Source organism: Peromyscus maniculatus, chromosome 3 (assembly GCF_049852395.1).
Source record: "Peromyscus maniculatus bairdii isolate BWxNUB_F1_BW_parent chromosome 3, HU_Pman_BW_mat_3.1, whole genome shotgun sequence".
NCBI classification, from domain to species: domain Eukaryota; kingdom Metazoa; phylum Chordata; class Mammalia; order Rodentia; family Cricetidae; genus Peromyscus; species Peromyscus maniculatus.
Genome location: NC_134854.1, coordinates 147,696,472 through 147,708,565, shown reverse-complemented (window position 1 = coordinate 147,708,565; position 12,094 = coordinate 147,696,472). Strand labels below are relative to the sequence as shown.

At 49.7% G+C, this 12,094-nt stretch overlaps 1 long non-coding RNA gene and 1 pseudogene across 1 annotated transcript; one reads left to right on the top strand and one right to left on the bottom strand.

Annotated features, from left to right (window-relative positions):
• Positions 1–1,475: 1,475 nt before the first annotated feature.
• On the top strand, positions 1,476–10,870 carry LOC143272529 (uncharacterized). Its single transcript, XR_013050173.1, has 3 exons — positions 1,476–1,647; positions 7,207–7,329; positions 9,778–10,870. It is a non-coding gene; the product is annotated as an uncharacterized LOC143272529 (long non-coding RNA).
• Positions 9,462–9,562, bottom strand: LOC143272582 (U6 spliceosomal RNA; annotated as a pseudogene).
• Positions 10,871–12,094: the final 1,224 nt, after the last annotated feature.

The following is a 12,094-nucleotide window of genomic DNA, read 5'->3' as shown; positions in this document are numbered from 1 at the left end:
TTCTCACCTTGAAGAGCCATTTTCTCAGCCGGGTGGTGGTGGCGGCGGCGGCGGCGGCGGCGGCGGCGGCGGCGGCGGCGGCGGCGGCGGCGGCACACGCCTTTAATCCCAGCACTAGGGAGGCACAGGATCTCTGTGAGTTCGAGGCCAGCTTGGTCTACAAAGTGAGTTCTAGGACAGCCAGATCTGTTACACAAAGGAACCCTATCTCAGAAAAACAAAACAAAAAAGAACCATTTTTTTCTGCCAGGACTGGATTCGTGGGGGAAGGGTCTTCCCCCTTTGACTGCCCCTCTTTTTAAATTGAAAAGGAAACCACAGGTATCTTTGTTTGTTTGGTTGGTTTGGTTTGGTTTGGTTTGAGACAGGGTTTCTCTGTGTAGTTTTGGTGCCTGTCCTGGTATCTTTAGGTGAATCATTTTGCCTCAGAACACAGACTGTCTATCACAGGTTAACTCCATGCCATAGACAAGACAGAGGGCACATGTATGCACCACACATGTCATGGTGCGCGTGGGGGTGTGTGGGTGCAGGTGTGCCTGCACACGCGTGTGCACTTGAGAGCACACCTCCAACCAACTGGCCTCGAGGGCTAAGAAGCAATCGTGTCTCCCTCTCTCTGTCTGTCCTTGTTCCCTTTGGGCTGGTATTCCTGGGGCAGTTCCTCTGCCAGAAAGAAGGGCAAAGGATAGATCGGGTCAGGAGACAGAAGCCCCTTTAGAGTTTCGAGATGTGTGTGTACATGTGCTCTTACGTGTATGTGTGAGATGGGAGCAGGGGAGAGGCGTGTGCAAGCCAGTCATGCAAGTCACAGAGGCAAAAGGGTGGCAGGAGAGATGTGGGAAGAGCCACGTAAATGTTACGGGGTGGGCGCATTCCTGTGGCTCCAGCACTGGGGACAACAACTTGAGTACCTGGCCAAGTTCGCGCCAAGAGGGGTGCTCGTGGGATGGAGCAGGGCCAGAGCTAAAAATACAATGGTATTTCTGTGCCCAGCAAGAGCATTAGTGTCTGTGGGGTTTATGTGGTGGGAAGCGGGGCTTTGAGGAGGGAGGAAGGGTGGCCAGCCTGAGGGAGGGGCTTAAGTCAAGGCTGGCCTGCAACAGAAAAGATTCCAGACAATTAAGGCAGGCCTAACCCCAGAGGCTGGGCCCAGGTCTGGGTCCTGCACCCCTGGAGCAGCAGGGGGCGGGGCAACCCCCTCCCCAAGGAACAGGTAAGGAACCTAGAAGATATGGCTCGGGGTGGGGGGATGGGAGGGATGTGTAATTCACAAAGCATTAGTTACAGAAGCTAGGATGCTTTCCACACTGACCTTCATAGGTGTTTCGCAATCCTGGGGCCACCCAGGAAGGAATTAGCAGAGCAGGAACAGCCCCCCCTCCCCAGCCCCCACCACCACCTCCTAGCAGCAGGTTCACTGGAGGTGGCCCCAGAGGGCAGGACATGGCGGGCTTCCAGGCTGGGAGGGAAAGTTTCTGCTCAGTAGATCTACCCAGCAGTACAAAGGCCTCGCAAAGAGCAGGGAGCTCACAAATGCAAACTTCAGAGGAACGCGAAGGCCTCCACCGCTCTGGGAGTCTACACTTTGGAGGAGAGGTGCAGAAGCCTGCCAGGGTCCAACTGTGCCCTTGAAATGGCGTGAGGGTAAGGAGTGAAGGGAGAAAGACACTGCCTACTCACGGAGCAGTCACTACCCCGGGCAGTCATTGTAGACATCACTCCCAAGACACAGGAGCAGAGTCCCAGGCCTCCTCACACTGCCTGCCAGTGTCTAAGCAATGAGAGCCCCTCCTAAAGGGAAGCAAGCACACCAGCCGAGGAGGAGGGGGTGAAAACCCAAGGGGTGATTCCCAGGTAGCTTCCTGGATCCTTAAGGAGTCAAAAGAGAGGGGAGTGAGAGCCGTAGAACTCAGAGAAAGCCCTGTTATAGTCACTGTAAGCGTACCCAGAACGGCGCCAAAGCAATCCTTTCCTAACATTTACTAGTTGCCTATACGCTCAGCTAAATGTTTGGCATATATCTGATTTCATCTTCAGCGCAACCCTGTGAGTCAAGTGTTCCTGTTTCCCTTTTGCAAATGAAACAGGCTCACACGGGTGACATAAGTTGCCCGAGATTGCACAAGCGGTGTGTGGCTAAGTCTGGATTCCAGCCCAGATCCGCCAGACCCCAGACCCCAGGCAGAACTGTGAGGAACTAATACTTCTGCAATCTCCCTAGTGATAGGGTTAGATCTCTGTGTAGAATGTACAGGTTTCCTTGTTGCTGTGACAGATTCTCACAAATCTAGCACACCCGTTTATGTGCTTTGCACTTAAGGTCAGATCTGATTCATGGGTCTCTCTGGGATAAGATGGGTAAGCAGGGCTGCCTTTTTTTAGTTCATTTTTCTGCTTTTTTTTTTTTTTTTGCATTTTTCTGCTTCTGTAAGCTGCCAAATTCCTTGGCTTATAGCCTCTCTCTTTAGCTGTGAAACCATCATAGTCATATCTCTCTGAGACGCTGTACCACAGTTCTCTCTGAACACACTCTAACCCATGCAGTCAGATGGAGACCATCTGAATAATTCAAAGAGATCACTCCCATAGAAAAGTGCTTAACCTTAACTGAATCTGCAAAGTCCCTTTTGCCATGGTAGATAACACTTCTCGGGTACCAGAAGGTGTGTACATAATCAGGGAGCCATTAGTGTGTGAGTGGGCATGTGTGTGTGTGTGTGTGTGTGCGCGCATGTGTGTTTTCATGTTTATATGCATGAGTGAGGGAAAGAGTGCATCCAGGCGTGTACATGTGCATGTAAAGGCCAGAAGTCAACACCAAGTTGTTGTGTGACTTTCTGGGGGAAGCTGTGAACAAATGCCTCATCAGGCCGGACAGGACACTGACAACAAACCAAAGAAACAACCCCATCCATTGAGAAGTATCCTTGCTTCTTAACTAGATGAAGGAATAAGTTATTTCAAAATTCACATTAGAAGCAGATACAAAGCTCAAGCTCAGCAGAGAGTTAGCTTCTCAAGGGGCCCCAAAGGCTGGCAGGTGCAGGACGGCCTCCTGCAGTAGAAATTCCAGGGTGCAGACAGCATGGACTGGAGAAGCGGAGACACGCAGCAAAGCCTCAGGTGGAGGGCAAGTCGGAGTACCCAGGGCTCTGGCATTCTCTTTTCCTGGTTTGCTTGGAAAAGGCGGGTTGGAAAGTGGGTGGGTTGCCAGCAGTGACCTACAGCCCAAGCAGCTGGAGGAGAGTCCCCAAAGCCAAGGATGTTGAGATCCTTCTTAACGTGCGGGATGGGAAGAAACCACAGGACTCATCCACTGCCTGGAAACCCTCCCAGACATGGGCTGAAACAAAGCACCCGAGACGACCCAACATAGGACACTGGCGATGGGCAAACCAGTAGACTGAGGCTGGCCTCCAGCTCTGCCGCCTGCTCTGCACTGTCCCTGTGAAAGTCACTGTAAACATGGCCCCTTGGGTAACACAGCTAGAGAGAGAATGAGAAGTAATATGTATTAGTGCTTGTCATAGTTAGGATGTTCTTGAGGCTCATGGGTTGGGAGCCTGCTCTCCAGGGATGGGGGTTTTGTAGGTGGGATCTTGCTATAAGCCTTTGGGTCAATTGGGAGTATGCCCTAGAACCAGCCTGGTCTACAGGGCAAGTTCCAGGACAGCCAAGGGTACACAGAGAAACCCTGTGAGAGAAAGAAAGAAAGAAAGAAAGAAAGAAAGAAAGAAAGAAAGAAAGAAAGAAAGAAAGAAAGAAAGAAAGGAAGGAAGGAAGGAAGGAAGGAAGGAAGGAAGGAAGGAAGGAAGGAAGGAAGGAAGGAAGGAAGGAAGGAAGGCAGGCAGATGGGCAGGCTGACTCCATTACATATAGGCAAGCCTGTAGAGCATTTTGTTGATAAATGATTTGGGCGGTGCCACTGCTGGGCAGGTGGTCCTGAGTGATGTAACAAAGCAAGCTGAGCAGCCATTGGAAGCAAGCCAGTCAGTCAGCCAGCGACGAGCTCCATGGTCTTTGTTTCAGTTCCTGCCCTGACTTCCCTTTGTAGTGATATTGTGTTCCCCAAAATATTGTGCACCCTAATAAACTTTTCTGGGGTCAGAGAACGGAACAGACACTAGATACAGAGGCTAGAAAATAGTGGCACTCAAGCCTTTAATCCTAGCATTCCAGAGGCAGGAATCCCTCTGGATCTCTGTGAGTTCAAGGCCACATTGGAAACTGCCAGGCATGGTGACTCACATCTTTAATCCCAGAAAGTGAGCCTTTAATCCCAGGGAGTGATGGCAGAAAGCAGAAAGATATATAAGGCGTAAAGACCAGGAACTAGAAGCATTTGGCTGGTTAAGCTTTCAGGCTTTGAGCAGCAGTTCAGCTGAGATTCATTCTGGATGAGGACTCAGAGGCTTCCAGTCTGAGGAAACAAGATCAGCTGAGAAACTGGCAAGGTGAGGTGGCTATAGCTTGTTCTTCTTCTCTGATCTCCCAGCATTCACCCCAATACCTGGCCCTGGGTTTGTTTTTTATTAATAAGACATTTTAAGATTCTGCTACATCCCTTCATGGTGGACTAGAAGCTATAAGCTGAAACTCCCTGAGTTGCTTTTGGCCATGGTCTTTTATCACAGCCATAGAAACCTAATTAAGCAAACAAAAAATAAAAATAAGGGAGCTGGAGAGATGGCTCTTCCAGAGGAACTGGGTTTGGTTCCCAGCACCAACATAGTGGCTCATGACCACCTGTAACTCCAGTTTCAGAGGATCCAACATCTTCTTCTGGCCTCCTCAGGCACCGAGGCAAAACACTCATGCACACAAATACAATCTAAAAAGAAAAGTCAAAAAGAAACCGAGGACATACAAGTGCTTTGTCCTGTTGATAGAAAACTGACAAATGCTTAACCTTAACTGAATCTGCAAAGTCCCTTTTGCCATGGTAGATAACACTTCTCAGGTACCAGAAGGTGTGTACATAATCAGGGAGCCATTAGTGTGTGAGTGGGCGTGTGTGTGTGTGTGTGTGTGTGTATGTGTGTTTTCATGTTTATATGCATGAGTGAGGGAAAGAGTGTGTCCAAGCATGTACATATTCGTGTAAAGGCCAGAAGTCAACATCAAGTTGTTGTGTGACTTTCTGGGGGAAGCTTTGAACAAATGCCTCGTCAGGCATTTAGGAAGAATGCTCTGTTATCATTGCAGGTTCTCTGTATGCCTGAAATTATTGCAAAACAAAAGTTTAGTGAGAGAGAAAAGGAGGGGAGGGGACCACGGGATTATATAAAGCACCCGATGTGGGGGACTCGGGTGACAGGCATCAGCGGAGACCAGCTCAGGGGCCCCTATGTCAGAAGATAGAGTTCAGACTTGAGTGTCTCGAGGCAATGACTCCATGACAATAATATACAAGTCCCAGATAGACATCCATGACAGCTCCTTTCCTTCGAGTTCATCCTGGCCCATTTCACCTTCCCAGATCTGCCTAAACTCACACTCTAAGGTTCACACTCTATACACACACACACACACACACACACACACACACACACGCACGCACGCACGCACGCACGCACGCACGCACACACACACACACACACACACACAGGACCGCAGACACAGCTGAAGGGCACAAGGAACTTATAGGGCTAGAATATCTAGTCAAATGGCCCCTGAGGCACAAAGACAGAACACAATGGTTCTCTTGCCCTTTGGTAAAACCTTCTCCAGGCAGATCCCACTGAGCTGGGTGGAAGTGGGAGGGCCCTTCTGCTGTTCCCAGCATGCCCCATCTCTCTGGTTTGCGGCTTCAGGTTACTCAAGGTCGGTGAAGTGATGTGTGTGTTCCCACATCCCTGCTGCCCTTCACTCCACTAATTCTTCCTTCTCTATTTTGCATTCCAGTTGGGTGGTAGACTCCTTTCAAGCAGGATGTAGACCCTGCCTGTGCCTGTAACCCCACAGGGCCTGGCACTCAGTGTACATGTGAGGTAGATGCGCGGGGAACAGGAATCAACACGCTCTGAATGGAGATGCTCAGGAGACCGAACGAGCTCTTCAAAGAGTAAAAATGTTCCTCTTGCCAAAAGTCCATGACTCCAAGGCTCGAGGCCTAGCCACCACACCTTAGCCTGAGAGTCAGGATCACAGTTAAGTTTAGGCCTGGAAAGATGGCTCCGTAGTTAAGAGCACTCGCTGCTCTTCTAGAGGACCTGAGTTCAGATCCCAGCACCCATGTCAAGCCGCTCTCAAGCACCTGTGTCTCAGGCTCCAGAGAATCCAGTGCCCTGTTCTGGCCCTGTGAACCCTCACACACGTGGCAGACACACATTTGCATGGATAAAGTTGAAAGGGTCTTTTGTGAGCATGTCTCCAGTTTACAGAGCCCTTCCACATCCAAGGGCTCATTTGGTTCTCGGTGACTACACAGGAATAGCAGCCCACTTTATGGATAAGGAAATGGAGTCTCAGAAAAGCAAAGCGATTTGCCTAGGTTGTCATAGCAACCTGGTGAACGCCCTGGCGTTCGGACCTGTGACAGCTACTATTTTCCTTCTTGTCTTCCTTCCTATGAAAGAAAGAACACACACACACACACACACACACACACACACACACACACACACACACACACCAGAGCCTCTTCTGCTGAATCCAGAAGTACCCTGAAGAGAAGCTATATCGCCATTGCCTACCACTGAGCCAAGGGCAGGCCCACCAGGTTCCCACCCACCTACCCACCTTGCATGGTGCAGGAAGGGCAGTGATCTCTATGATGCTGTGGAAGGACAGGCTCAGGAGGGACAGACAAAGGACAAAACCAATGCGCAAACTCACACGAGAATCGGTTTGTTTGCAGGTTACCTCAGGGTAGCACAATCCCAGGTCACCACCCCCAGCCCCGTCACTCACCCTCTACAATCAAAGGACGGAAACAGAGAGCCAGGCAAATTCCCGTAAGCCCAGATATTCCAGAGGCCGAGCTGGACCAGTGTGAGAAACATAGTGAGACCTCCTTTCAATCAATCAATCAATGAGAAATAAAAGGCACCAAGCCGCGCCAATAACAATACATCCGCTCACCCCAGGAGATAGTCTTTTAGCCTGAGGCTCTGGGGTTGGGCCACCTGAGTTCATTGGAATCTAGGCTGCTGTTTCCTCGAAAGTTCATAAACCTCTGTGACATGTTTTCTTTGCTTATAGGCAGTGACAAGGCCTCAACCTCAAAGAACATTTCCGTATTAAATGGGCTCCTTGATATCAGTGAGAATCACACCTGAAGTAAGAGACACCCAGAAGCTGCCAATGACGGAGCTGGGGACCAAGGTTGGAAACTTTTGTTTGTTGTGTAAATACACAAGGCACAACTTCACAGCCCAGACTGAACCTTTTAAGAGGCTAGTGGATAATTCAAAAGAAACAAGTAACTGGGCACGAAGGTTCGTGCTTGCAAATCTAATATTTATAAGACTGAGGCAGGGGGATGGCTGCGGGTACTGGAACTAGCCTGGGCTACGTACTAAGTTCCAGGTCAGCATGGGCTAAAGAGAAAGAACCTGTCCCCCCAAATTAGTCAAGAGCCGGTCATGGTGGCGCACTCCTTTAATCCCAGCACTTGGGAGGCAGAAGCAGGCAGAACTCCATCACTTTGAGGCCAGCTAGTCTACATAGTGGGTTCCAGAAGAGCCAAGACTATGCACTGAGACCCTGTTTAAAAAAAAAAAAAAAAAAAAAAAAAGAAGAAGAAGAAGAAGTTAAAATAAATAAAACAGAAATCGCTGGGCCAGGCAGTGGTGGCGCACGCCTTTAATCCCAGCACTTGGGAGGCAGAGGCAGGCGGATCTCTGTGAGTTCGAGGCCAGCCTGGGCTACCAAGTGAGTTCCAGGAAAGGCGCAAAGCTACACAGAGAAACCCTGTCTCGAAAAACGAAAAGAAAAGAAAACATCGCTACAGGAGTGTGCTTTGAGAGCAGACAAGAACAACCTGTGATGGCTGACGAGGCCGGGAACGTAGCGGCTCAGCTAGCCTCAGAGAGGGCTGAGCTGAAATGCCGAAGGACCAGGAACTGGGGTTGGGGAAGGGAGTGAGGAACCCAGACATGGGTATGCATGTCACATCCTGAATGGGCAAGAAGAATTGTAGGCAGTCACACAGAAGGGAGCGCGAAGAGAAGAGCCTCTCTGTCCATCTCAGACCCAGGACATCAGGTTCTTGTGCATTCACTATTTACGACACCACAACGTTGTGCCCGACCTGGTCAAAGCACATAAGTCACAGGGAGAACGGCCAAGTCATCCCACGTTTATGGAGTTGAGTTTTTAGCTAAAAGAGTTGAGTAGATAATATACACATTCGAAGACATCTCTTCGTTCTGTAAGAAGGGAGCTGTGCTACAGAAAAATCACTCAGAGGTAGTAAGGGACTGGGAAGTCTTCAAACAGGACAAATGAGCAAAAAAAAAAAAAAAAAACGTGAAACAAGCCTTAGGCACAACAAATGGACGGTATTAAACACTGGTTCTTCATACTCCCCCCACCTTCTAAGGAGGATATCCTGAGATAAACAGCTTGTCTTGCTGAGGGAGAGGGAGGAGCAGAGAGAGACACAAACTGGAATGCCCAGCAAGAGCTAAACTGCTCGGCGTGTGCAGAGGACAGTCTCAGGTGATGAGGTTCAGGAGGTGACAGAGGCTGGGCATGGGGTGGGAGACAAGGATGTCTGCCATGAAACGGGATTGTTGAACCAAGAGATATTTAAAAGGGATTTTTGTAATTAAAGTTTTGTGTGGTGTGTGTGTGTGTGTGTGTGTGTGTGTGTGTTTACATATGGTCACACATGTTTGGGGTGGAGGTGCATGTATGGAGGTGCATCTGGAGGCCAGATGTTGATGTCCATTGTCTTCAATCATTCTGCACATTTTATATTGAGGTAGAGTTTCATGTTTGAACCCAGAGCTCAGGAAACCGGCTAGTCTAATGAACCGACCTCCTCTGAGGATCCCTTGTCTTTGCCACCCATATATTTCTTTGTTTGGTTGGTGAGGGTTTGGACATTTGGGGAGGTTGGTTGGTTGGTTGAGGGGGGTCTCACTGTGTGGCCTTGACTGCCCAGGAATTCACCTTGTAGACAAGGGAGGTTTTGAACTACCTACCTCTGCCTCCCAAGTGCTGGGATTGAAGGTGTGCTCTACCACCGCTGTCCTCCGCACACTAAGATTACAGATGGGCCCAAGAAGCTTCTCACAGGGTGCTGGGGACCCGAACTCTGGTCCTCGGCAGTCGCATGACAAGTGCTTTCTCCCGCTGAGCCATCCCCCCGCCCCTAACCACTGCGCTTCCATCAGCACGCAAAATGATGGATGAATTTCACGGTGACACTTTCTTACATCCCTATCCTTACACTTCGTTCTCATTGGCTGTGCCCACTTCCTTCCTCAGCTCTTTCTCCCATCTTGCTGCACACTGTGAAACAGTTCCCAGACTTGCATGCCATCCTTGCACAGGGGCCATGCTGACCGTCTCCTGTATCGGTCCAGTTTTTAGCATCTGTGCAGCTGATAGGAAGGACTGGAGGGAATATTTAGAGTGTTTGCATCTGTAACGCTCTCACTCACCCTACCCGTGTGACCCCTGGTATGGGAGGTGACAAGAGCAAAGGAGGAACCAATGCTGAGTCAGAATCACAAAGCCTGAGGTCTTGCCTTCACCTCTAACACTTGACCCTGTTTGGACTTGGCTCCTGTGATAGTTCAGTCTTGTGTCTCAACTTGACAGGGTCTGGAATCACTAATAAGCTGCGGGGCAGGCCTGTTAACCACGTAGCAGCCCTGATAAAGGAGATCCAAGGGCAAAACTTTGCTGTTTGCCTCATCGCCTTCACATCCCATTGGCAAGTTCATCGACTGTTGCCGCCGCCGCCGCCGCCGCCGCCGCTGCTGCCTTCCCCCACTGATGCCGGCTTCATCAGGCTTCCAATGGGGACTGAAGACCAGTCACTCTCCAAGAATCCTCCAGCCTCCGGCACACCAGTCTGGGGCTGCCAGGACCTCAGCTGCATGGACTGAACAGCTACAGTTTCCCGCTTCTCTGGTGTGAAGAAAGCCGCTGTTAGGTTGACTATCCAAATCACGTTGGGTAAACCAATCTAATCAACCCCCCTTTAATATATACTCAAACCATAGCTTCTTTCCCTCTCAAGAGCCCTGACTACTACAGTTCTTCCCCGGGTAGTCCTGAGATGCCCATTGGCAACAACAGGAGAGATATCAGGAAACAAAACCCCTCTTTGCTCAGCAGGTAAGAGACCAGGGGAAAAGGAGGAGAAGCGGAGGCGAGGTGAGCTTGGGTGCTGAAAGAAAGACAGGAGGACTAAAAAAAAGAGACGATTCATTTTGCATGTAGGATCCCACAGAGACTTGCACTCTGGTCCCAATGTTTATTTTAATAGCGGTGTCCATTTCCTTCTGCTACTGTAATAAATTATGACAAATGCAGTGGCTTAAAATAACGCATTTAATTATTTTACAATTCCAGAGGCCAGAGGTCTAACGTAAGTGGGCAGTTCTTGCTGAGAGTTGTAGGAGCGATCTCGTCTCCTCACCTGGTCCGGCTTCTAGAGACATCCCATGGTCGTTAGCACATGGCCACACATCATCCCAATCTGGGCTTGTCCTCACATCTCCTTCTCTAATGTGGGGATTTATCAAGGCAACTCCATGTAGTAAAAAAGGAGGTTTATTTTGGGGTAACTTACAGCCAGTAGAGGGGTCAGTTACAGGATCCGGGAGAAGTGAGGTACAGTCCAGCAGGGTTCTCCAGAACTCTGACTCGGTCTGCAATCCAGCATCCAGGATCACCAGGAACCAAGAGCACCAACACATCAGGATCTCGGGTCTTAAGGGCTCCCATCTTGACACTGCCCCAGGGGCAAGTCATAGGCAGGCGTGGCAGTTACCAGAAGCCTCAGTAGGGGTAGTACTTCCAGGTCAAAGCTGGAACAGCTACTTCTCTGGCTAGGAAACTCCTACTTCTCTGTCATAAGAACTCTGGTGGGATGGAGAGATGGCTCCCAGAACTGTCTGTGTGGGAATTTCAACTGTCCGTAACTTCAGTTCCAGGGAATCCAACATCCTCGTCTGAACTCCACAGGCACCAGGCATGCAAGTGGTGCATGGACACACTCATACCAAAACACTCATCGTTCGTGGACATAAAGAAAATAAGGTAGAATACCTCTAAAGAGAGACCCCTTTGCAAACTTGGGGTGTGGCACACTGCCGAAATTCCAGGAGGTGTGGTGGTGCACGCCTTTGATTCCAGCACTCGGGAGGCAGAGAGAAAAGGCTCTCTGTGAGTTGGAGGCCAGTCTGGTCCACATAGTGAGTTCTAGGGCAGCCAGGACTACATAGAGAGACCTTGGAGAGAGAGAGAGAGAGAGAGAGAGAGAGAGAGAGAGAGAGAGAGAGAGAGAGAGTCCAAATTCTAGTGCTCAAGAAGATGAGGCAGGAGGATCTAGAATTCAAGACCAGCCTGGGCTACTCAGTGAGATCCTGTCAAAAACCAACAGCAAACAGAAAAACCCTCTTTTGGTTACAAAGTTCTGCCAAAATAATCCCCATTTCAAGATCCTTTAACTTAATCCATCTACAAAGTCCCTTATGCTAGGCACAGTGGTTCATCCACAAATTCCAGAAACTAGGACAGGAGACCTTCGACTGCTGCTGAACAAACACGACGGCCTGAGTGGACAGAGGCGTGAGCTAACGGAGGAGGATGGTGAGAACATGAGTCACACACACACACACACACACACACACACACACACACACACGTGCGCTCGCGCAAGCCGGGACACCTGCAGGCCAATGCCCAAGTGCGGCTCCTCTCCCTCCAAGCTTATGCCGAAGATGTTTACAGAGGACCGTGTGCACAGAAAGCCAGTAAACGACGGGAATTCATCAAGGCAAATGTTCTCTTGAAATTTTTTATCTTAATTTTTACTTTGTATGTGTATGAGTGTTTTGTTTGCATGTAGGTCTGAGCACCATGTGAATGCCTGATACCCACAAAGGGCAGATCCTCTGGAACTAGA